Raw genomic sequence first — 22,438 nt, forward strand, 5'->3', positions numbered from 1 at the left:
ATTTCCTTGGCCTGGGCAGAGCATGAGTGCTGATCTGGATTTGGGGAAGGAATGGGATATCTTTTTTTATTTTTCCTTTTTAAGGCACTAAGTGTTGGGTGATTTATTATACAGTGAAGGAGAGCAGAATACGCCATCACAGAATATGACTTTTTGGCATAAAGATTATTTTGATCTGATTATTTTTGCAAAAGAGCTGTGTGGAAGCTCTGAAAACATGATAGAAGTTAAGATTTTTAAGGGAAAGTTACATTTATAAAGGAAGTTTTCATTTGTAAGGGTCTCCTCTGTACCACGAAGAGAAAGATGACTCAAAATCACAAGAAGATCTAGTCAGTGGAGAAATGTGTCCGCTTCAGTTCAGTTCAGTCGCTCAGTCATGTCCGACTCTCTGCGACCCCATGAATTGCAACACGCCAGGCCTCCCTGTCCATCACCAACTCCCGGAGTTCACCCAGACTCAAGTCCATTGAGTCAGTGATGCCATCCAGCCATCTCATCCTCTGTCGTCCCCTTCTCCTCCTGCCCCCAATCCCTCCCAGCATTAGAGTCTTTTCCAATGAGTCAACTCTTCGCATGAGGTGGCCAAAGTACTGGACCTGTATAACAAACCTAATAATGGGCTATCTTGTTAGGTATTACAAGTCAGTGTACAGATAAGGAAAGACTAGTTTTCCAGTTGTGTTACTTTTTATTTCTGTTATCTAATCTGCTAAACTTAAATCATATGGATTTAAAAAAATTTTTTGGCCACACCTTGGAGCATATGAGACCTTAGTTCCCTGACCAGGGGTCAAACCTGTGCCTCCCACATTGGAAGATGGAGTCTTAACCCCTGGACCACCAGGGACGTCCCTATACTATTGCTTTTAATCATAGAATCATTGGCTGTTTGAGTAGCAGTGAGTATGTAATAGTAACAAAGCTCTGATTTGAACATTTACTGTTTACAAGTCTAACGCATTAGCATTAATCGTAATGATAGTTTTATAGGGTACGTGTTGTCTTCATTCCATGGATGAGAAAGCTGAAGTTCAGAGATGAAATGCTTGAGTTAGTGAAAGGTACTCAGTGTGAGAGCTGGGAATTAGGTCCAAGTCTATGACCTCAAACCCACTATATCATGCTTTAATTCTAACTTCCATCTTGCTGAACTATTCTTGATAGCTAAGTCATGGAGGAACTACTGAGTTGATAGACCTTTCATTTTTAGATGTCTTCTTTTAACTCTAAATCTGATTAGTTATATCTTCAGTTCAGAATCCAGATTTGTCTGAAGTAATGCAGAATTGGTATGTAAAAGCTTGTTTATGACATCCAGTCATGCATGAAGCAATTTTGAAATGGCTTCGAAGTCAAGGTACCAAGGGTTTCTTCAAGGGTTTGTCCATGACATGTCAATTCAGTGCTTAAAATCCTTCAACAGTTCTCATTGACAAGCAGAAGTCCCTTAGTGTTCAGTATGTAATACTTAAAATGAAAAACCTTAAAAATACGTTTTGGCTTGTCCTGATTCAAAAATAGCTATATTGTAGGAAATTGTAGGAAAGAGGAAAAGAAGGTAAAAAAATCTTTCAGAGATTACTACTGTTAATGTTTTCTAATGGATAACTTCATTCTTTTCTTGTTCATAGAGACTTTAGAAAGCTTGTGGGAATGAATGTTAAATGCTTAGTCTGACCTTGTGTATGGTGGTATGGTAGAATTATTTGTCCTGAAAATAAGAATACCTTGCCGCAGGATTTGTATGTATTATATTAATTTAAATACCAATAACTCAGTATGTTTATGAATTTCTTGGTGCATAGAAGCTTGTTGGCCCCTTTTGTCATTGATGAAATGTGTATCAAGTTGTTTACTTTTTACTTTTTACCTCTTGGAGTTTCTAGTCTTCTTAACGTGTATATGGATTTCTGTATGACATTAACTTTAGTTCATGTTTGCAGTAGTACTGTTGTTTATGGTGTCATAGATTTTAATTTTGAACTCAGTTTTTTTTCCTAAAACCTATTTTCATATTGTACACATATTTAATTTTCTTTTAATTAGAAAAATTTTGGTCGTAAACCAAAATATGCAAGTAGTAAAGAGCCCACATCCTATTTTGTAAATTATTCAATCTTCAAGTTGTGTCCAACTCTTTGTCACCCAATGGATTGCAGCATGCAGGCTCTTCTGTCCTCCACTTTCTCCTGGAGTTTGCTCAAATTCATGTCCATTGAGTCAGTGATGCTGTCTAACCATTTCATCTTCTGCTACCTGTTTCTCCTTTGCCTTCAGTCTTTGCCAGCATCAGGGTCTTTTCCAGTGAGTCAGTTCTTTGCATCAGGTGGCCAAAGTACAGGAGCTTCAGCATCAGTCCTTCCAATGAATATTCAGGACTGATTGACTTTAGGATTGACTGGTTTGATCTTGCAGTCCAGGGGACTCTCAAGAGGCTTCTCCAGCACCACAGTTTGAAAGCATCAATTCTTCAGCACTCAGCCTTCTATTATGGTCCAACTGTCACATCCGTACATGAGTACTGGGAAGACCATAGCTTTGACTCTCCGTACCTTTGTTTGCAAAGTGATATATCTGCTTTTTAATACACTGTCTAGATTTGTTAGAGCTTTCTTTCAAAGGAGCAGGTGTCTTTTAATTTCATGTCTGCAGTCACCATCCACAGTGATTTTGGAGCCCGAGAAAATGAAATGTCACTGCTTCCACTCTTTCCTCCTCTATTTGCCATAAATTGGTGGGACCTGATGCCATATGAAAGTGAAAGTCTCTCAGTTGTGTCAGACTCTGCAACCCCATGAACTATACAGTCCATGGAATTCTCCAGGCCAGAATAATGGAGTGGGTAGCCCTTCCCTTCTCCAGGGGATCTTTCCAACCCAAGGATCAAACCCAGGTCTCCTGCATTGCAGGTGGATTCTTTACTAGCTGAGCTGCCAGGGAAGCCCAAATCCTAGTTATTTCGAATGTTGAGTTTTAAGACAGCTTTTTAACTCTCCTCTTTCACCCTCATCAAGAAGCTCTTTAGTTCCTCTTTCTGCTATTAGAGTGGGATCATCTACATAGCTGAGGTTATTGATATTTCTCCCTGCAATCTTGATTCTAGCCTGTGATTGACCCAGCCCAGCATTTCGTATAATATACTTTGCCTACAAGTGAAATAAGCAGGCTGACAGCATATAGCTTTGTCTTACTCCTTTCCCAGTTTTGAACCAGTCAGTTGTTCCTTGTCTGGTTCTGTTTATTCTTGATCTGCATACAGGTTTCTCAGGAGACAGGTAAGGTGGTCTGGTATTCCCATCTCTTTAATAAGAATTTTCCACAGTTTGTTGTGATCTATACAGTCAAAGGCTTTAGCACAGTCAACGAAGCAGAAGTAGATGTTTTTCTTCAACTCCCTTGCTTTCTCCATGATCCAGCAAATGTTGGGAATTTAATCTCTGGTTTCTCTGCCTTTTCTAAACAGCTTATACATCTGGAAGTTCTTGGTTCACTTACTGTTGAGCCTAGCTTGAAGGATTTTGAACATAACCTTGCTAGCTGGTAAAAAGAGTGCAATTGTGTGATAGTTTGAACATTCTTTGGCATTTACCCATTTGGCTTGGGATGAAAACTGACCTTTTCCAGTCCTGTGGCCACTGCTGAATTTTCCAAGTTTGCTAACATTGCATGTAGTACTGTAACAGCAGCATCTTTTAGGATTTTAAATAGCTTAGCTGGAATTCTGTCACTTCCACTAGCTTTGGTCGTGGTAATGCTTCCTAAAGTCTATTTGACCTACACTTCTTGATCTTGGCCCGTAGGTGAATGATCACACCATCATGGTTATCTGGGACATTAAAACATTTTTTGCATAGTTCTGTGTATTCCTATCACTTCTTTTTAATCTCTTCTGCTTCTTTCAAGTCCTTTCTGTTTCTGTCCTTTATGGTGCCTATCTTTACATGAAATGTTCTGTTGGTATCTCCAGTATCTCTAGAGATCTCTAGACTTTCCCATTTTATTGTTTTCCTCCGTTTCTTTGCATTGTTCATTGAAGAAGGCCTTATCTCTCCTAGCTATTCTCTGGAACTCTGCATTCGGTTGGGTGTATCTTTCCCTTTCTCCTTTGCCTTTTGCTTCTCTTCTTTCCTTAGCTATTTGTAAAGTCTCAGAAAGCCACTTTGCCTTCTTGCATTTGTCTTGTTGGGATATTTTTTGGTTACTGCCACCTGTACAATGTTACCAGCCTCTGTCTATAATTCTTCAGGCACTCTGTCTACCAGACCTAACCCCTGCATCTGTTCGTCACTGCGAGATACTGGAGTGGGTTGCCATTTTTTCTCCAGGGGACCGTGTTTTATTAGAACTCTTCACTATGACTTGTCTGTCTTCAGTGGCCCTGGCACGGCATGGTTGGTAGCTTCATTAAGTTACATACACCCTTTCACAACAAGGCTGTGATCTGTGAAAGAGGAACTTGTAGAGAATGAGAAAAATAACCTCTTCCTCTTATGAAAAAGTGGAAGTGAAAGTGTTGGTTGCTCAGCTGTGTCCGATGGACTATACCTCTCTCCATGGAATTCTCCAGGCCAGAATACTGGAGTGGGTAGCCATTTCCTCCTCCAGGGGATTTTCCTGACCCAGGGATCAAACCTGGGTTTCAAACATTGTAGGCAGAATCTTTGCTGTCTGAGCCACCATTGGCCTGACCTCCAGGGATGCTGGGCTGGGATACCAGGCAAGACCTACCGTTCACTCTCATCTTGAGAGTGAAGCAGTGCTTACTACAGTATGTCTGTGCACGTTTTCTCTTTTTCAATCGAATCATGTTGCTATTCTAGGCAAAGAGCAGTATTGTTAGAATTAGTCTGTCTCCTTCTTTTGACCTTCTTTGTGAGTTTATGTACTTCTTGGGGCTATTTCATTGTGAAGATAAACACCTTTCAAAAAAAATTATGAAATCATAGCCTTTATAGCTGGAAGAGTGTATAGTCCAGCCCACTCTTATTTTGCTTGATCAAACCGAAGGCCAGCAAACTTCAGTTTACTTGCCCAAGCTTTCCATGAAGGCCTGCAAAGGAGAAGTTTGTTATTTTCTGCATCAGTATCTCTTCTGAGGCTATGTATAATGTACATCATTGGAGGCAGTAATGAATAGGTTTGTCCCCTTTGATAAACACCAACCCTAGACATATAGACCAGGAGAGATGATCTGGGTTGGGAGAAGGAAGACGTGAGGAGTACGGGAGAAGGACGGGAAACATGGAGGAATAAACAGAAAGCATGTTCTCTAAGCTGCACTTAACCAGTGTCATAGTGGGCATTGTAGTCTAGGTATATCCAGACCACTCAGGCGAGTCTAAAATTTTGGGGAGGTGGCCAGAAACAACTCTTGAGTTGTCTGATGTCTTGAATTGTATGTTGTATGTTGCATGAGCAGCTGGATGGAAGAGAAATGGCTTGAACTTTGAAAGCAGAAACACAGAAGTTCACATCTGTCAATCTAGCAGATACTTGCATGTGACCTTGGGTCAGTTCTTCCCAGATATACTACTCTCTGTGAAATAGGGATGGTATGACAGCCTCATAGGGGTTGTGTGGTGAGGTTTAAATACGATAAAAAGTCCAAAACACTAAGAACAGTTCCTGTGTGTACTGGGCCTTCAGTAGACATCCAGGCTCATACCCTTCCTGTTTGCAGTATTGAGATGATCTCCAGCATGTGCTCCCGGTGAACTGTAGTAATATCCCCACATCTCCTGTGACTGGAACCGAGTTGCTCTGTCCTTTCTGAGGGAGGGTTTTTCCTCCTCTTCCCACCATACAGGTTTCACTTGCCAAGTAAACCAGTCTTCAGATTTGGAACACTCAGTGACTCTGCTCAGCTGGTTTATTGGTTGGTGCATGAAGCAGTCAGATTGTATGGGCCTTGAACTTGTTATAGGGGAAATCCATTCTCTTTGTAAAAGCAGCTGATGGATTTTAGTGAGGTTGTGATGAGGGACATTACTTTTGGGGTCATTGTAATATATTCTGATTTGTCAAAAGAGCAAAAAGTCCTAAATTTAGAAGGAAAGAATCTTCTAAACTTCAGAATGATTTTATTGTGGTTAGGAGACTTGGATTGCTTCCTAATGTCTCTGCTTAGCTGGGGACAAGTAATTTTCCTGGCAATCAGTCTTCTAGGTGAAAGCAATAATGAAAGTGAAAGCGTTAGTCGCTCAGTTGTGTCCGACTCTGCGATGTTATGGACTGTAGCCTGCCGGGATCCTCTGTCCATGGGATTCTCTAGGCAAGAATACTAGAGTGGGTTCCCATTCCCTTCCCCAGGGGATCTTCCCAACGCAGGGAATGAACGTAGGTCTCCTGCATTACAGGCAGATTCTTACTGTCTTAGCTACCATCTAGTAATAATTCTGGATACATTTAAAAAATAACTCTCCCTGCCCTCCTTCCCCACAGTAGTCACACTTATATCTTAGGCAGTAGAGCAGAGTGTTTAAGAACATAGACTGTGGAGACAGATGGCTGGGATTTGTATCCTGGCTCTGACATTTGTTTGCTATGTGACCCTGGGCAGCTTGTTTAACCCCTCTGTGTTTCATGGGTTATTTGTGGAGAGTAACCTTACTTCCATAAAGGGTTTAAACAAAGATTGACTATATTATGATGTCCTTGATACTGGCTACCTCTTGAGATTCTCTGCCTGGCTTCCTTTTCCCTTTCCTATTTATTACCATTCAGCTAGACACCCTGATTGGATTTTCATTCTTTACTATTTTGCTCAAATTAAGCTGCATAATTTTCCTCCCCTCTCTGATTTATGCTTTCACATCTGCCTATGATGATTGGCAGCCTTGGTACAAAAATACTGGAGAAGCCTGCAGGGAGAATTAGCCCAGTGTACCTTCAAGTTTGTTTCCTGACAGCAGAGGGTGCCACAATGTTTCTGGTGATAGGAATGTTTTGTGCCGAATGATTTTTCTTCTACCTGGTATTTAAAATAAGAGCTTTCTCAGAATACTGACATTGAGGCCTTTTATTATCTATTATATAATAATGACACAAAACAACATCAAGAGTGCACAATCTTGAATAGTTTTAAAGTTTAATTAAGCATGTCTATTACCACCATATTTCATATCTGTTTGTATTCCTTGGGCCAGGTTTGTACAGGTGGAATATTTTCAAGAGTGTACGGCCTATGTTATCTGCAGCTGTGTCCCTATATGTTTTGGAAAGGGCAAGAGAGGAGGGAGGTGGAAGTCTGGGAGCAGGTAACAGCAGTGTTGGAATGATGTAAATTTTGATGCCAAGGGAAATCTGCAAGCTGAGTAGGGCCAGATGGACAAGGCCTCTGAGTGGGAAAGTGCCGTTTGGCTTGCTAGTAATTGGGAACTGATCAGAGCCAGAGAAACAAATGTGCATGCCAAGGGGGACCCAAAGTATGGCAGATTGAATTCTCTAAGATGGCTGCAACAAAAATCTTCATTCCACATGCTTATTTCCCAATGTGACATTGAAACTCCTCTCATCAAGACAAGGGACCTAGTTTTCTCCCCTTGAACGTGTGTGACTAGTGATTATGGTTGAAGTGACGTTTCCTGAACTAGGTCAAAAAGCTGATAGACTTGCTACCTGGGATATTGTAGGGATGCTCGCTCTTGGAACCTCACCACCATGCTATGGGGAAGCCTATGTGAGCCCATGAGAGCCCACGTGTAGTTGTTTTGGCTGACAACCTCTGCCGACATCCCAGCCAACAGCCGGCACCGATTGCCAGATTTAGGAATGAGGGAAACTTATTGTAACTATGTGACAGACTGTATGTGAGAACAGCCAAGTTCAATCTGGTCAAACTCCAGAACCATGGTAATTGTTTAAATACAAGTTTTGAGGTGATTCATTACCCAGCAATAGTAATTGAATTATAAGGTTAAGGTCTATCAGCCAGAGGATCTGGGATAAGAGAGTTAAGTCAAGGTTGACTATCCAAAGTCAAAGGTAAACAACGGAAAGGAGTGTGAGCATAGCAGAGGGATGAAGACGCAGGAAGGGTGGGGGTGGGTAATGGAGTCTGATGTGACATGATTGGTGAGGGGTCTGTGACCTGGCCGACAGTAAGCTAAGGTTGTAGCCGCCTGCAATCTCCTAATGTTTTATGATGGAAAATGTAAAACATGTAAAAGTGAAGCAGTTGAACCCCATATTCATTGCCCAGTTTCACCATGACCAACTCATGGCTAACTTTATATCCTGACTTACTTTCCCCTTCACGTTATTTTGAAGTAAACCTCAGTCATGATATACTGTGTGTGTGTTAGTTACTCAGTCATGTCTGACTCTTTGTGACCCCATGGACTGTAGACCGCAAAGCTCCTCTGTCCATGGGCTTTCCCAGGCAAGAATACTGGAGTGGATAGCCATTCCCTTCTCCAGGGGATCTTCCTGACCCATGGATAGAAGCTGGGTCTCTTGCACTGCAAGCAGATTCTTTACCATCTGAACCACCAGGGAAACTCAATATTATATTATCCCTATTTATTTCAGATATAGCTCTAAAAGATAAGGACTATTTTAAAAACAACTGTAATAGTACTGTCATACCTAAAGCAATGAGAAATGAACTGTGCTGTGCTAAGTCCCTCAGTCGTGTCCAACTCTTTGTGACCCCATGGACTGTAGCCCTCCAGGCTCCTCTGTCCATGGGGATTCTCCAGGCAAGAATACTGGAGTGGGTTGCCATGCCCTCCTCCAGGGAATCTTCTCAACCCAGGGATCAAACCCAGATCTCCCACATTGCAGGTGGATTCTTCACTGTCTGAGCCACCAGGAAAGTGCGAAGAAATGAGCAGTTATTATCTAAATATCTCTTTTAATATATCAGTTTTTGTGTTTAAACCAGAATCTAAATAATATCAATAGTATCAGTGCATGGGTCATGCTAAGTTGCTTGATTCGTGTCCATTTCTTTGTGACCCTATGGACTGTAGCCTGCCAGGCTTCTCTGTCCATGGGATTCTCCAGGCAAAAATACTGGAGGGGGTTGCCATGCCCTCCTCCAGGGGATCTTCCCAGCCCAGGGATCAAACCTGTGTCTCTTGTGTCTTCTGCATTGGCAGGGGAGTTCTTTGCCACTATGCCACCTGGGAAGCCCCAATAATATCAGTACTGCCACAGAAATAAAATGCAATCTACTTGTGAATTTTAAATTATGGTTAAACAAATAAAAAGATTAATAGGTTTTAGGCTTCTCTGGTGGCTCAGATGGTAAAGAATCTGCCTGCAATGCAGGAGACACAGGTTTGATCCCTGGGTTGGGCAGAGCCCCTGGAGAAGGGAATGGCAACTCACTCTAGTATTCTTGCCTGGAGAATCACATGGACAGAGGAGCGTGGGGGGCTACAGTCCACGGGGTCTCAAAGAGTTGAACACGACTGAGCAACTAACACTTCATTTAATCTAGAAGCTTGATCAGGTTTAAGTTAAATTTTTGTCAAGACTACTTGAACGTTATGTTGTGTTTTTCCATTAGGGGACACAGTAGACAGTCAGTGTTATGTCTTAGATCCGGTATATATTAGGGCTTGAAGATTATTTTATCATTCATCTTTTGTGTATTCAGTTCAGTCGCTCAGTCGTGACCAACTCTTTGCGACCCCATGAACCACAGCACGCCAGGCCTCCCTGTCCATCACCAGCTCCCGGAGTTTACCCAGATTCATGACCATTGAGTTGGTGATGCCATCTAACCATATCATCCTCTGTCGTCCCCTTCTCCTCCTGCCTTCAATCTTTCCCAAATCAGGGTCTTTTCAAATGAGTTAGCTCTTCGCATCAGGTGGCCAAAATATTGGAGTTTCAGTTTCAACATCAGTCCTTCCAATGAACACCCAGGACTGATTTCCTTTAGGATGGACTGGTTGGAATTCTTTGCAGTCCAAGGGACTCTCAAGAGTCTTCTCCAACACCACAGTTCAAAAGCATCAATTCTTCTGCACTCAGCTTTCTTTATAGTCCAACTCTCATATCCATACATGACTACTGGAAAAACCATAGCCTTGACTAGATGGACCTTTGTTGGCAAAGTAATGTCTCTGTTTTTAATATACTCTATAGGTTGGTCATAACTTTCCTTCCAAGGAGTAAGCGTCTTTTAATTTCATGGCTGCAATCACCATCTGCAGTGATTTTGGAGCCCAGAAAAATAAAGTCAGCCACTGTTTCCACCGTTTCCCCATCTATTTGCCATGAAATGATGGAAACGGATGCCATGATCTTCGTTTTCTGAATGTTGAGCTTTAAGCTAATTTTTTCACTCTCCTCTTTCACTTTTGTCAAGAGTCTCTTTAGTTCTTTAGTTCTTCTTCACTTTCTGCCATAAGGGTGGTGTCATCTGCATATCTGAGGATATTGATATTTCTCCCGGCAATCTTGAGGTCTGGCGTGCTGAGGTTTGTTTATTAGTCTGAACATAACTATAAGGAGAAAACTCCACCTCAGTTTGGTAATGTAAATAACAATTGTGGGTTTTTTGTTTTTAAGCTATTGTTTTAAAATTGTATAAAAATCAGTAAATATGTCTCCTTTTTCATGGTGAGTTTTCTATTCATATCATAGTTTTTCTTAAAATTACTTTTGTTTCTTACCATAAGAATAACACATATTCATGATAGAAAATATGTAAAAGTGGAAAGAAGAGAGAAAAACAGTGGCCTTGAATTATATCACCCAAAGACAACCCTGTGCACATTTTGGTTTATTGCCTCACAATCCTCTTCTCTAGGCATTAAACACCCCTTTTTGTAACCATGCTGCTAAGTCGCTTCAGTCGTGTCCGACTCTGTGTGACCCCATAGACCACAGCCCACCGGGCTCCCCCGTCCCCGGGATTCTCCAGGCAAGAACACTGGAGTGGGTTGCCATTTCCTTCTCCAATGCATGAAAGTGAAAAGTGAAAGTGAAGTCACTCAGTCGTGCCAGACTCTTAGCGGCCGCATGGACTGCAGCCCACCAGGCTCCTCCGCCCATGGGATTCTCCAGGCGAGAGTACTGGAGTGGGGTGCCATTGCCTTCTCCTTTGTAACCTTCTCCTTTGTAACCATAGTGTCATATATATTTGTATCCTGCTCTTTTTCATGTAATGGAACAAACATGCTTGTAGTAGTACAGTCTCTCCGTAAACATCGTTTAAAAGTCTTGCACAATATTTCAGTTTATAGACATTAAGCATTTAGAGTGTTGCTGATATCTTTTCATTTTGTAAATGTGTGATGAAGAGTGATGTATTTCACTCTTCTGTATTTGAGACTATCCTTTGGAAATGCAATTTATTTCAAAAAGCTATGAAAAGTTTATGTGCAATGTAGCATAACAAAATCAAATAAGAACTCCACAATCTAACTGTTCATTCAGTCACCAAATATTTATTGAATTTCTGCTATGTCTCTATTCCAGACACTGGGATACAGTGGTAAATAGACATGGTCTCTTCCTCTCATGGGGCTAATACAAGTCAGCCCTCCGTATCCATGAGTTCTTCATTCAACCAACCACAGATAAAAAATATTTGGGAAAAAAATTCCAGCAAGTTCGAAAAACAAAGTTGACTTTGTTGCACACTGGCAACTATTTGCATAGTGTTTACATTGTATTTACAGCTATTTATGTAGCATTTGCTGGTTTCCCAGGTGGCTCAGTGGTAAACAATCCGTCTGCCAATGTAGGAGACAAGGATTCATTCCCTGAGTCAGGAAGATCCCTTGAAGAAGGAAATGGCAACCCACTCCAGTATTCTTACCTGGGAAATACCATGCAAGGAGCCTGGAGGGCTACTGTACTTGGGCTCGCAAAAGAGTTGAACATGACTTAACAGTTAAACAATAACAACAACAATGTAGCATTTGCATCACATTCAGTTCAGTTCACTTCAGTCGCTCAGTCGTATCCGACTCTTTGCGACCCCATGAATTGCAGCACACCAGGCCTCCCTGTCCATCACCAACTCCCGGAGTTCGCTCAGACTCATGTCCATCGAGTCAGTGATGCCGTCCAGCCATTTCATCTTCTGTCGTCCCCTTCTCTTCCTGCCCCCAATCCCTCCCAGCATCAGAGTCTTCCAGTGAGTCAACTCTTTGCATGAGGTGGCTAAAGTACTGGAGTTTCAGCTTTAGCATCATTCCTTCCAAAGAAATCCCAGGGCTGATCTCTTTCAGAATGGACTGGTTGGATCTCCTTGCAGTCCAAGGGACTCTCAAGAGTCTTCTCCAACACCACAGTTCAAAAGCATCAATTCTTCGGCGCTCAGCTTACTTCACAGTCCAACTCTCACATCCATACATGACCACTGGAAAAACCATAGCCTTGACTAGATGGACCTTTGTTGGCAAAGTAATGTCTCTGCTTTTCAATATACTATCTAAGTTGGTCATAACTTTTCTTCCAAGGAGTAAGCGTGTTTTAATTTCATGGCTGCAGTCACCATCTGCAGTGATTTTGGAGCCCCCCCAGAATAAAGTCTGACATTGTTTCCACTGTTTCCCCATGTATGTCCCATGAAGTGATGGGATGAGATGCCATGATCTTTGTTTTCTGAATGTTGAGTTTTAAGCCAACTTTTTCACTCTCCACTTTCACCTTCATCAAGAGGCTTTTTAGTTCCTCTTCACTTTCTGCCATTTACAAATAATCTAGAGATAAGTTAAAGTATATGAGAGGATGTGTGTAGGTTATATGCAAATACTATGCCACTTGATATAAAGGACTTGAGTACCCATGAGTTTTTGTACCCATGTAATGGGGGTGGTGGTGGTGGTCTTGGAACCAACCCCTGCAGATACCAAGGGATGATTGATAGTTTCAGAGTGTGTATGGAAAGACAGATGATAAACAGGTGAATGCGATAATTTCAGACACTAATAAATATTGAGTTGGCTTAAAATGTCATTTGGGTTTTTCCGAATGAACTTTTTGGCCAACCCAATACTGTGAAGAAAACATAGCATGGAGGGGCTGCTTTAGAAAGAGTAGCTGTTTATGGGCGTCTGGCTTGAGACTAAGTTTGGAATAGTTGGAAGTATGTGGAACAATGATGAAGCAGAAAATAGGATACCAAAGTGTGCAAACATTCTATTGGTAGAAGAGACAACAAATATTTTAGAATTAAAAGAAGTGATCTAGGACTTCCTGTGTGGCACAGTGGATAGGAATCTGCCTGCCAGTGCAAGGGACAAGAGTTTGGTCTCCAATCTGGGAAGATTCCACATGACATGAGGCAAGAGCCTGTGCCCCATGACTACTGAAGCCCATGTACCTAGAGCCTTTGCTCTGCAACAAGAGAAGCCACTGCGATGAGAAGCCTGCTCTGCAATTAAGAGTAGCCCCTGCTTGCCTCAACTAGAGAAAACCCACACAAAAGCTACGAAGATCCAGTGCAGCCAAAAATAAATAAATATTTAAAAAAAAAGTTCCAAAAAGAGCCCAAAAGTGAGTCTGCTGGTTTAAATCTGCCAGGCACATAGCAAGATTCTCCATATTCTCCATATATTCTCCACAAGGGCTACCATATTACCCAGAAATTTCACTCCTAGCTGTGTACCCAAGAGAAATGAAAATGTGTTACACAAAACTTGTATATGAATGTTCATGGTGGCTTTATGCATATTAGCCAAAGGTTGAAAACAACCTAAATTCTATCAATTGGATAAACAAAATGTGGCATAGCCATGTAATGGAATATTATGCAACCATCAAGAGGAATGAAGTACTGATCAGTCCTATAACATGGATGAACCTTGAAAACATTAACCTACAAAGGACCACATATAGCATGGTCCCATTTATATGAAATGTACAGAGTAGACAAATCCATAGAGATGGAAAGTAGATTGGTGATTGCAAGGGGCTGGGAACCTGTGGGATGGGCAGTGAGTCTTAGTGGTTATGGAACTTTGTTTTATTTTTGGCTGCACTGTATGGCATGCTGGATCTTATTTCCTGACCAGGGATTGAATCTGTGCCCCCTGCAGTAGAAACATGGAGTCCTGTTTCCACTGGACTGCCAGGGAAATCCCCGAAACTTCTTTTGGGAGTGATAAAAATATTCTAAAATTGATTGTGGTAAAAATTGTGCAACTTTGTGAACATACTAAAAACCATTGAGTCATACATTTAAAAGGGTAAAATTTATGATTATGTGAATTCTATTTCAATAAAGCTGTTATTGAAAAAGATATGCTGATACCCAACTCAAAAATGTTTCTAGATATTATGATATCTGGGATTTTCTTCAATATAATCCATTATTGAGGACTAAGGTTCTAGATGAAACAAGATTGGCCATAATTTGATAATTATTGGAGCTGAGTTGTGTGTTTGTTATACAATTGTCTCTGGATTTTTATATATTTGATATTTTTCATAATTAGCATTAACAATGTATTTTTTATTTAAGAACTGATTCTGGGGTAGTAATTCGCAGGTCATAACCATGAGAATCAGAATGGCTTGGTTAATAGCCAGGTCTCTGGAAGTAGTCTTCATATTTTATTTTTTTTTAATTTAATTTTATATTAGTGTATAGTTGACTTAAAATGTTGTGTTAGTTTCAGATATATAGCAAAGTGATTCATTTATACATATACATATATCCATTCTTTTCCAGATTCTTTTCCCATATAGGTTATTACAGAATACTGAGTAGCATTCCCTGTGCTATACAGTAGGTCCTTGTTGATTATTTTATAAATAGTAGTGTACATTTGTTAATCCTAAACTCCTAACTTATCCCTCTTGCCATGTTTCCCCTTTGGTAACGGTAAGTTTTTATTTTCTATGTCTGTGAGTCTGTTTCTATTTTGTAAATAAATTCATTTGTATCATTTTTTTTTTTTTTTAGATTCCACATATAAGTGATATCATATGATATTCATTTTTCTCTGTTTGAGTTACTTCACTTAGCATGATAATCTCTGTGTCCATCCATGTTGCTGAAAATGGCATTATTTCATTCTTTTTTATGGCTGAGTAATATTCCATTGTATATATGTAGTGCGTCTTCTTTATCCATTTCTCCATTTCTGTTGATGGTCATTTAGGTTGTGTCCATGTCTTGGTCATTGTAAATAGTGTCTGATGAACACTGGGATGCATATATCTTTTTGTACTGTGGTTTTTATGGATATTTGCCCAGGAGTGGGATTGCTGGATCATATAGTAGCTCTATTTTTAGTTTCTTAATAAACCTCCATACAGACTTTTATTTTCTTGGACTCCAAAATCACTGAAGATGGTGAGTGACTGTAGCTATGAAATTAGAAGGCGCTTGCTCCTTGGAAGAAAACCTATGATCAACCTACACAGCATATTAAAAAGCACAGACATTACTTTGCCGACAAAGGTCCATCTAGTCAAAGCTATGGTTTTTCCAGTAGTCATGTATGGATGCGAGAGTTGGACTATAAAGAAAGCTGAGTGCAGAAGAATTGATGCTTTTGAACTGTGGTGTTGGAGAAGACTCTTGAGAGTGTCTTGGACTACAAGGAGATCAAGCCAGTCAATCCTAAAGGAAATCAGTCCTTCCAATGAATATTCAGCTGAAGCTGAAACTCCAATACTTTGGCCATCTGATGTGAAGAACTGACTGCTTAGAAAAGACCCTGATGTTGGGAAAGACTGAAGGCAGGACGAGAAGGGGACGAAAGAGGATGAGATGGCTGGATGGCATCACCAACTCGATACACATGAATTTGAGTAAACTCCGGGAGTTGGTGATGGACAGGGAGGCCTGGCGTGCTGCGATTCATGGGGTTGCAAAGAGTCGGACATGACTGAGCGATTGAACTGAACTGAACTGATTCTGACTGGTGTGATGTAATACCACATTAGAGTTTTGATTTGCATTTCTCTATTAAAATGTTGAGTATAATTTAATGTACTTTTTAGCCATCTGTATGTCTTTGGAGAAATGTGTATTTAGATCTGCCCATTTTTTGATTGGGTTGTTTGTTTTTTCAATATACAGCTTCAACATACAGTTTGTATATTTTGAAGGTTAACCCTTTGTCTGTTGCTCTGTGTGCAATTATTTTCTCGCAATCTTCATATTTTAGATCCTGGTTTCCGTCTTTTACTCTGGAAAAGCCATGTAACTTCTTTGTGCCTCAGTTTCACCACCTATAAAACAGAGTCATAAAACACTCTCACCTAGGGATGTTACAGGATTAAATGAGTTATTATTTACAAAGTGCTTGAAACACTAATACATGGTAATCATTTACCTTTTCATTAAAAACAAGAAAGGGATATGGGTTGCAACCATCAAAAAGGGATACGGATTGCAACCCATTAAGTTTAATTTTATGACAAAGAGTTCAGTTTTGGCAACATCATTGCCATCTTGGAACTTGGCTATCTCCTTCCGAAAATCCATTTTATTTGATTAAATTAATTAATTAATTTTTGGCCATGCCACATGGCATGTGGTATCCTAGTTCCCCAACTAGGGGTTGAACCCATGTCCCCTGCGTTGGAAACATGAAGTCTTAACTACTGGACTGGCAGGAAAGTTTCCCATTTCACTTTGTATTTCTGGTATCTTGTGCAAAGGGATGGTGTTAGCACCTGCCCCTCCATCCTCTTGCTTCCCTGAGTGTGGGTGTCCTCAGCAAAATGAAATACATTGGTATGGGGACAGGACCATCTCACTGAAGTGAAACTCATTTTGATTGACCACGCATAGTTGATCACAAATAGGATGAATTCTTTCCTCTTTTTAAAGAAAGAACTTTATCTTCCCGCCTCTCTCACTTTAAAATTGAGAATATGCTTTTGCTTTTGAAACTCATCTACGGGGAGACAAGTGCTGCTGACATGCCCCAAATGAACTGCTGTTCAGATGCTAATACAGATCAGGAACTGATGGGCGGCTTGTCCTCCTTAGCCTGCTGTTCCCAGACACTTAGCATCATTTGTCAGACGCTCTGAGAATGCGTTTACACAGACTGTGTTGAAACAGGTCCCCTCTGGCTGCCTCTCACTGCTGCCTTACACATACAGTTGACCCTTGCAGCCATTTTCCTGCCTGCCATGGAGTGGGAGGAGAGAGGAGATAATCGTGCTGCTCAGCCTCTCATTATGTTAAGTGTTTTCTGCTTTGGTGCTTGAAAATTCTCTCTCTGCCCTGAAAGCATGCAGTAGCTCCAGTTAGAGGGCCAGGTTCAGGTTTCCTCTTCTCTACATCAGTAAGTACTTTTGGTGTCATATTTTTTTCTTGTCAGGAAAGATTTTCCACTGGCTTTTCTTCCGTGGCTGAAGTTGTGACTCTTGGGTCTGACTCTGGTCTTGGGTTGGGTCCATGAATGACCTGCATGGAGACGGTCTTTATTTTGCAGAAGGAGTTATCATGCATCCATTCCTTTAATTGTTCAGTAAGCATTATATCTACTACTGTGGGCAAGAATCCCTTAGAAGAAATGGAGTAGCCCTCATAATCAACAAAAGAGTCTGAAATGCAGTACTTAGGTGCAATCTCAAAACCAACAGAAGGATCTCTGTTTGTTTCCAAGGCAAACCATTCACTGTCAGAGTGATCAAAATCTATGCCCCAACCAGTAACGCTGAAGAAGCTGAAGTTGAACAGTTCTATGAAGATCTACAAAATCTTCTAGAACTAACATCTAAAAAAGATGTCCTTTTCATTATAGGAGACTGGAACGCAAAAGTAGGAAGTCAAGAGATACCTGGAGTAACAGGCAAGATTGGCCTTGCAGTATGATCTGAAGCAGGGCAAAGGCTAACAGAGTTTTGCCAAGAGAACACACTGGTCATAACAAACACCTTCTTCCAACAACACAAGAGAAGGCTCTACACATGGACATCACCAGATGGTCAATACCGAAATCAGATTCATTATATTCTTTGCAGTCAAAGATGGAGAACCTCTATCAGTTCAGTTCAGTTCAGTCACTCCATCATGTCCGACTCTTTGCGACCCCATGAGTTGTAGCACGCTAGGCCTCCCTGTCCATCCCAACTCCTGGAGGTCACCCAAACTCCTGTCCATCGAGTCGGTGATGCCATCCAGCCATCTCATTCTCTGTCATCCCCTTCTCCTCCTGCTCCCAGTCCCTCCCAGCATCAGAGTCTTTTCCAATGAGTCAACTCTTCGCATGAGGTGGCCAAAGTATTGGAGTTTCAGCTTTAGCATCATTCCTTCCAAAGAATACCCAGGACTGATCTCCTTTAGAATGGACTGGTTGGATCTCCTTACAGTCCAGGGACTCTCAAGAGTCTTCTCCAACACCACAGTTCAAAAGCATCAATTCTTCGGCGCTCAGGTTTCTTCACAGTCCAACTCTCACATCCATACATGACCCCTGGAAAAACCATAGCCTTGACTAGACAGACCTTTGTTGGCAAAGTAATGTCTCTGCTTTTGAATATGCTATCTAGATTGGTCATAACTTTCCTTCCAAGAAGTAAGTGTCTTTTAATTTCATGGCTGCAATCACCATCTTCAGTGATTTTGGAGCCCCCAAAAATAAAGTCTGACACTGTTTCCACTGTTTCCCTATCGATTTCCCATGAAGTGATGGAACGAGATGCCATGATCTTCATTTTCTGAATGTTGAGCTTTGAGCCAACTTTTTCACTCTCCTCTTTCACTTACATCAAGAGGCTTTTTAGTTCCTCTTCACTTTCTGCCATAAGGGTGGTGTCATCTGCATATCTGAGGCTATTGATATTTCTCCCTGCAATCTTGATTCCAGCTTGTGCTTCTTCCAGCCCAGCATTTCTCATGATGTACTCTGCATAGAAGTTAAACAAACAGGGTGACAATATACAGCCTTGACGTACTCCTCTTCCTATTTGGAACCAGTCTGTTGTTCCATGTTCAGTTCTAACTGTTGCTTCCTGACCTGCATATAGGTTTCTCAAGAGGCAGGTCAGGTGGTCTGGTATTCTCATCTCTTTCAGAATTTCCCACAGTTTATTGTGATCCACACAGTCAAAGGCTTTGGCATAGTCAATAAAGCAGAAATAGATGTTTTTATGGAACTCTCTTGCTTTTTTGATGATCCAGCAGATGTTGGCAATTTGGTCTCTGGTTCCTCTGCCTTTTCTAAAATCAGCTTGAACATCTGGAAGTTCGCGGTTCATGTATTGCTGAAGCCTGGCTTGGAGAATTTTGAGCATTACTTTACTAGCGTGTGAGATGAGTGCAATTGTGCAGTAGTTTGAGCATTCTTTGGCATTGCCTTTCTTTGGGATTGGAATGAAAACTGACCTTTTCCAGTCCTGTGGCCACTGCTGAGCTTTCCAAATTTGCTGGCATATTGAGTGCAGCACTTTCACAGTATCATCTTTCAGGATTTGAAATAGCTCCACTGGAATTCCATCACTTCCATTAGCTTTGTTCATAGTGATGCTTTCTAAGGCCCACTTGACTTCACATTCCAGGATGTCTGGCTCTAGGTGAGTGAGCACACCATCGTAATTATCTGGGTTGTGAAGATCTTTTTTGTACAGTTCTTCTGTGTATTCTTGCCACCTCTTCTTAGTATCTTTTGCTTCTGTTAGGTCCCTACCATTTCTGTCCTTTATTGAGCCCATCTTTGCATGAAAATTTCCCTTGGTATCTCTAATTTTCATGAAGAGATCTCTAGTCTTTCCCATTCTGTTGTTTTCCTCTATTTCTTTGCATTGATTGGTGAGGAAGGCTTTCTTATCTATACAGTCAACAAAAACAAGACCAGGGATTGACTGTGGCTCAGATCATGAACTCCTTATTGCCAAATTCAGACTTAAATTGAAGAAAGGAGGGAAAACCATTAGGCCATTCAGGTATGACCTAAATCAAATCCCTTATAATTATTCAGTGGAAGTGAGAAATAGATTCAAGGGATTAGATCTGATAGAGTGCCTGAAGAACTATGGACAGAAGTTCGTGATACTGTACAGGAGATAGGGACCAAGACCATTCCCAAGAAAAAGAAATGCAAAAAAGCAAACTGGTTGTCTGAGGAGGGCTTACAAATAGCTGAGAAAAGAAGAGAGGCAAAAGGCAAAGGAGAAAAGGAAAGATATACCCATTTGAATACAGAGCTCCAAAGAATCAGATCAGATCAGATCAGATCAGTCGCTCAGTTGTGTCCGACTCTTTGCGACCCCATGAATTGCAGCACACCAGGCCTCCCTGTCCATCACCAACTCCCGGAGTTCACTGAGACTCACGTCCATCGAGTCAGTGATGCCATCCAGCCATCTCATCCTCTGTCATCCCCTTCTCCTCCTGCCCCCAATCCCCCCCCAGCATCAGAGTCTTTTCCAATGAGTCAACTCTTCACATGAGGTGGCCAAAGTACTGGAGTTTCAGCTTTAGCATCATTCCTTCCAAAGAACACTCAGGACTGATCTCCTTTAGAATGGACTGGTTGGATCTCCTTGCAGTCCAAGGGACTCTCAAGAGTCTTCTCCAACACCACAGTTCAAAAGCATCAATTCTTCGGTGCTCAGCCTTCTTCACAGTCCAACTCTCACATCCATACATGACCACTGGAAAAACCATAGCCTTGACTAGATGAACCTTTGTTGGCAAAGTAATGTCTCTGCTTTTGAATATGCTGTCTAGGTTGGTCATAACTTTCCTTCCAAGGAGTAAGCGTCTTTTAATTTCATGGCTGCAGTCACCATCTGTAGTGATTTTGGAGCCCAGAAGAATAAAGTCTGACACTGTTTCCACTGTTTCCCCATCTGTGATCACTGCAAAGAAATTGCAGTGATCAATTTTGTGGTTACTGCAGCCATGAAATTAAAAGATGCTTGCTCCTTGGAAGAAAAGCCATGACCAACCTAGACAGCATATTAAAAAGCAGAGACATTACTTGCCAACAAAGGTCCATCTAGTCAAAGCTATGGTTTTTCCTGAGTCATGTATGGATGTAAGAGTTGGACTATAAAGAAAGCTGCGTGCCAAAGAATTGATGCTTTTGAACTGTGGTGTTGGAGAAGACTCTTGAGAGTCCCTTAGACTGCAAGGAGATCAACCTATAGTCAATCCTAAAGGAAAGCAAGCAGTCCTGAACAGTCATTGGAAAGACTGATGCTGAAGCTGAAACTCCAATACTTTGGTCACCTGATGTGAAGAACTGACTCCTTAGAAAAGACCCTGATGCTGGGAAATATCGAAGGCAGGAGGAGAAGGGGATGGCCGAGGATGAGATGGTTGGATGGCATCACCTACTCAATGGACATGTGTTTGGGCAAGCTTTGCGAGTTGGTGATGGACAGGGAAGCGTGCTGCAGTCCATGGGGTTGCAAAGAGTTGGACAAGACTGAGTGACTGAACTGAAGCATTATAATGGTTTTCACTATGTGTGGAATGCTGTACTCACAGCTTTGGGGTCTCCACCAAAATGAAGAAAGGAGGAAAAGTGGTTCTTGTTTTTGTGGAAAACTAAATTTCTAGTCGGAGAGCTAAAGTGTATATGCAAAAGTTCTCACAGCAAGTTAGCAGTGTCTTTTAGAAAATTCTCTTGCTTGCTTGTAACTCATACATCTTTTATCAGGCATTGTAATTTTCCATGTGCAATAGAAACTTCCCCTGTATTCTATTCTACTTCTTCTCTTTATTTGAATTCTCCTCTATAAGAAGCAAAGGACTTTATTTTGATCCTTTTGTATCCTTCACCCATCCTGGCACACATGGCAAGTGTGTTTCCCTTCCATCTTTTCTTCCTTCCTTCCTCCTTCCCATCTCCCTCCCTCCCTCCCTCCCTCCTTCTCTTTCCTTCTGCCTTCCCTTTTTCCTTTCTTCCATCCTTCCTAGTTTTTGGATTGTGATAAAGATTTTATGTGAAGCATCAATATAGTTAGGGTTACTCTTTTTGGTTTATCTTCTTCATATTGACTCCCAGTTGCATCCTGGATAGCAGATGCAAAGGACTTGAAATGGAAGCAAGTTTGGCATCTTCAGGGAGAGAGAAAGAGGGCAGAGTGGTTGGACCATGGTGACTGGAGTATGAGTGAAATGTATTTGAAGAGTTTGAATGGTGGCCAGTTCATGTAGGGCTTTGGATACTGTATTAAGAAGTGCAGATATTTTTCCTGGTTCAGTGGGAAATGTTGGAAAGTTTTAAGTATGATAGTTCATTTAATTTATACTATTAAAGAATATTCTAATGGCTGCCCAGAGGATAGACAGTAGTGGGGCAAGTTGCGCCGGGACCAGTTAAAAGACCATTACAATTCAGGGATGAGATTAGAATGGCTTAATCAGGGTCATAGCAGAGGGTCTCATGGTCAGTAAGTGGTGAATAGATACTCACTCATGTCTGATCCGTTCCCTGACCCGCCTAGAGCAACAGTTGAAGGCTGTGCAGGATCTCAGAGTGATGATGGAGAGAGTAGTTTCCTGCTACAACTAGGAGAGAAGCTGCTGGGTTTGAGGCTGGCTCTC

At 41.3% G+C, this 22,438-nt stretch overlaps 1 protein-coding gene across 1 annotated transcript in view; it reads left to right on the forward strand.

Annotated features, from left to right (window-relative positions):
• RCHY1 (ring finger and CHY zinc finger domain containing 1) overlaps positions 1 to 22,438 on the forward strand; it is a 53,516-nt gene that overhangs the window by 15,957 nt on the left and 15,121 nt on the right. The window lies entirely within an intron of this gene.

The sequence above is a fragment of the Bubalus bubalis genome, chromosome 7, assembly GCF_019923935.1.
Source record: "Bubalus bubalis isolate 160015118507 breed Murrah chromosome 7, NDDB_SH_1, whole genome shotgun sequence".
In the NCBI taxonomy this organism is placed as follows: domain Eukaryota; kingdom Metazoa; phylum Chordata; class Mammalia; order Artiodactyla; family Bovidae; genus Bubalus; species Bubalus bubalis.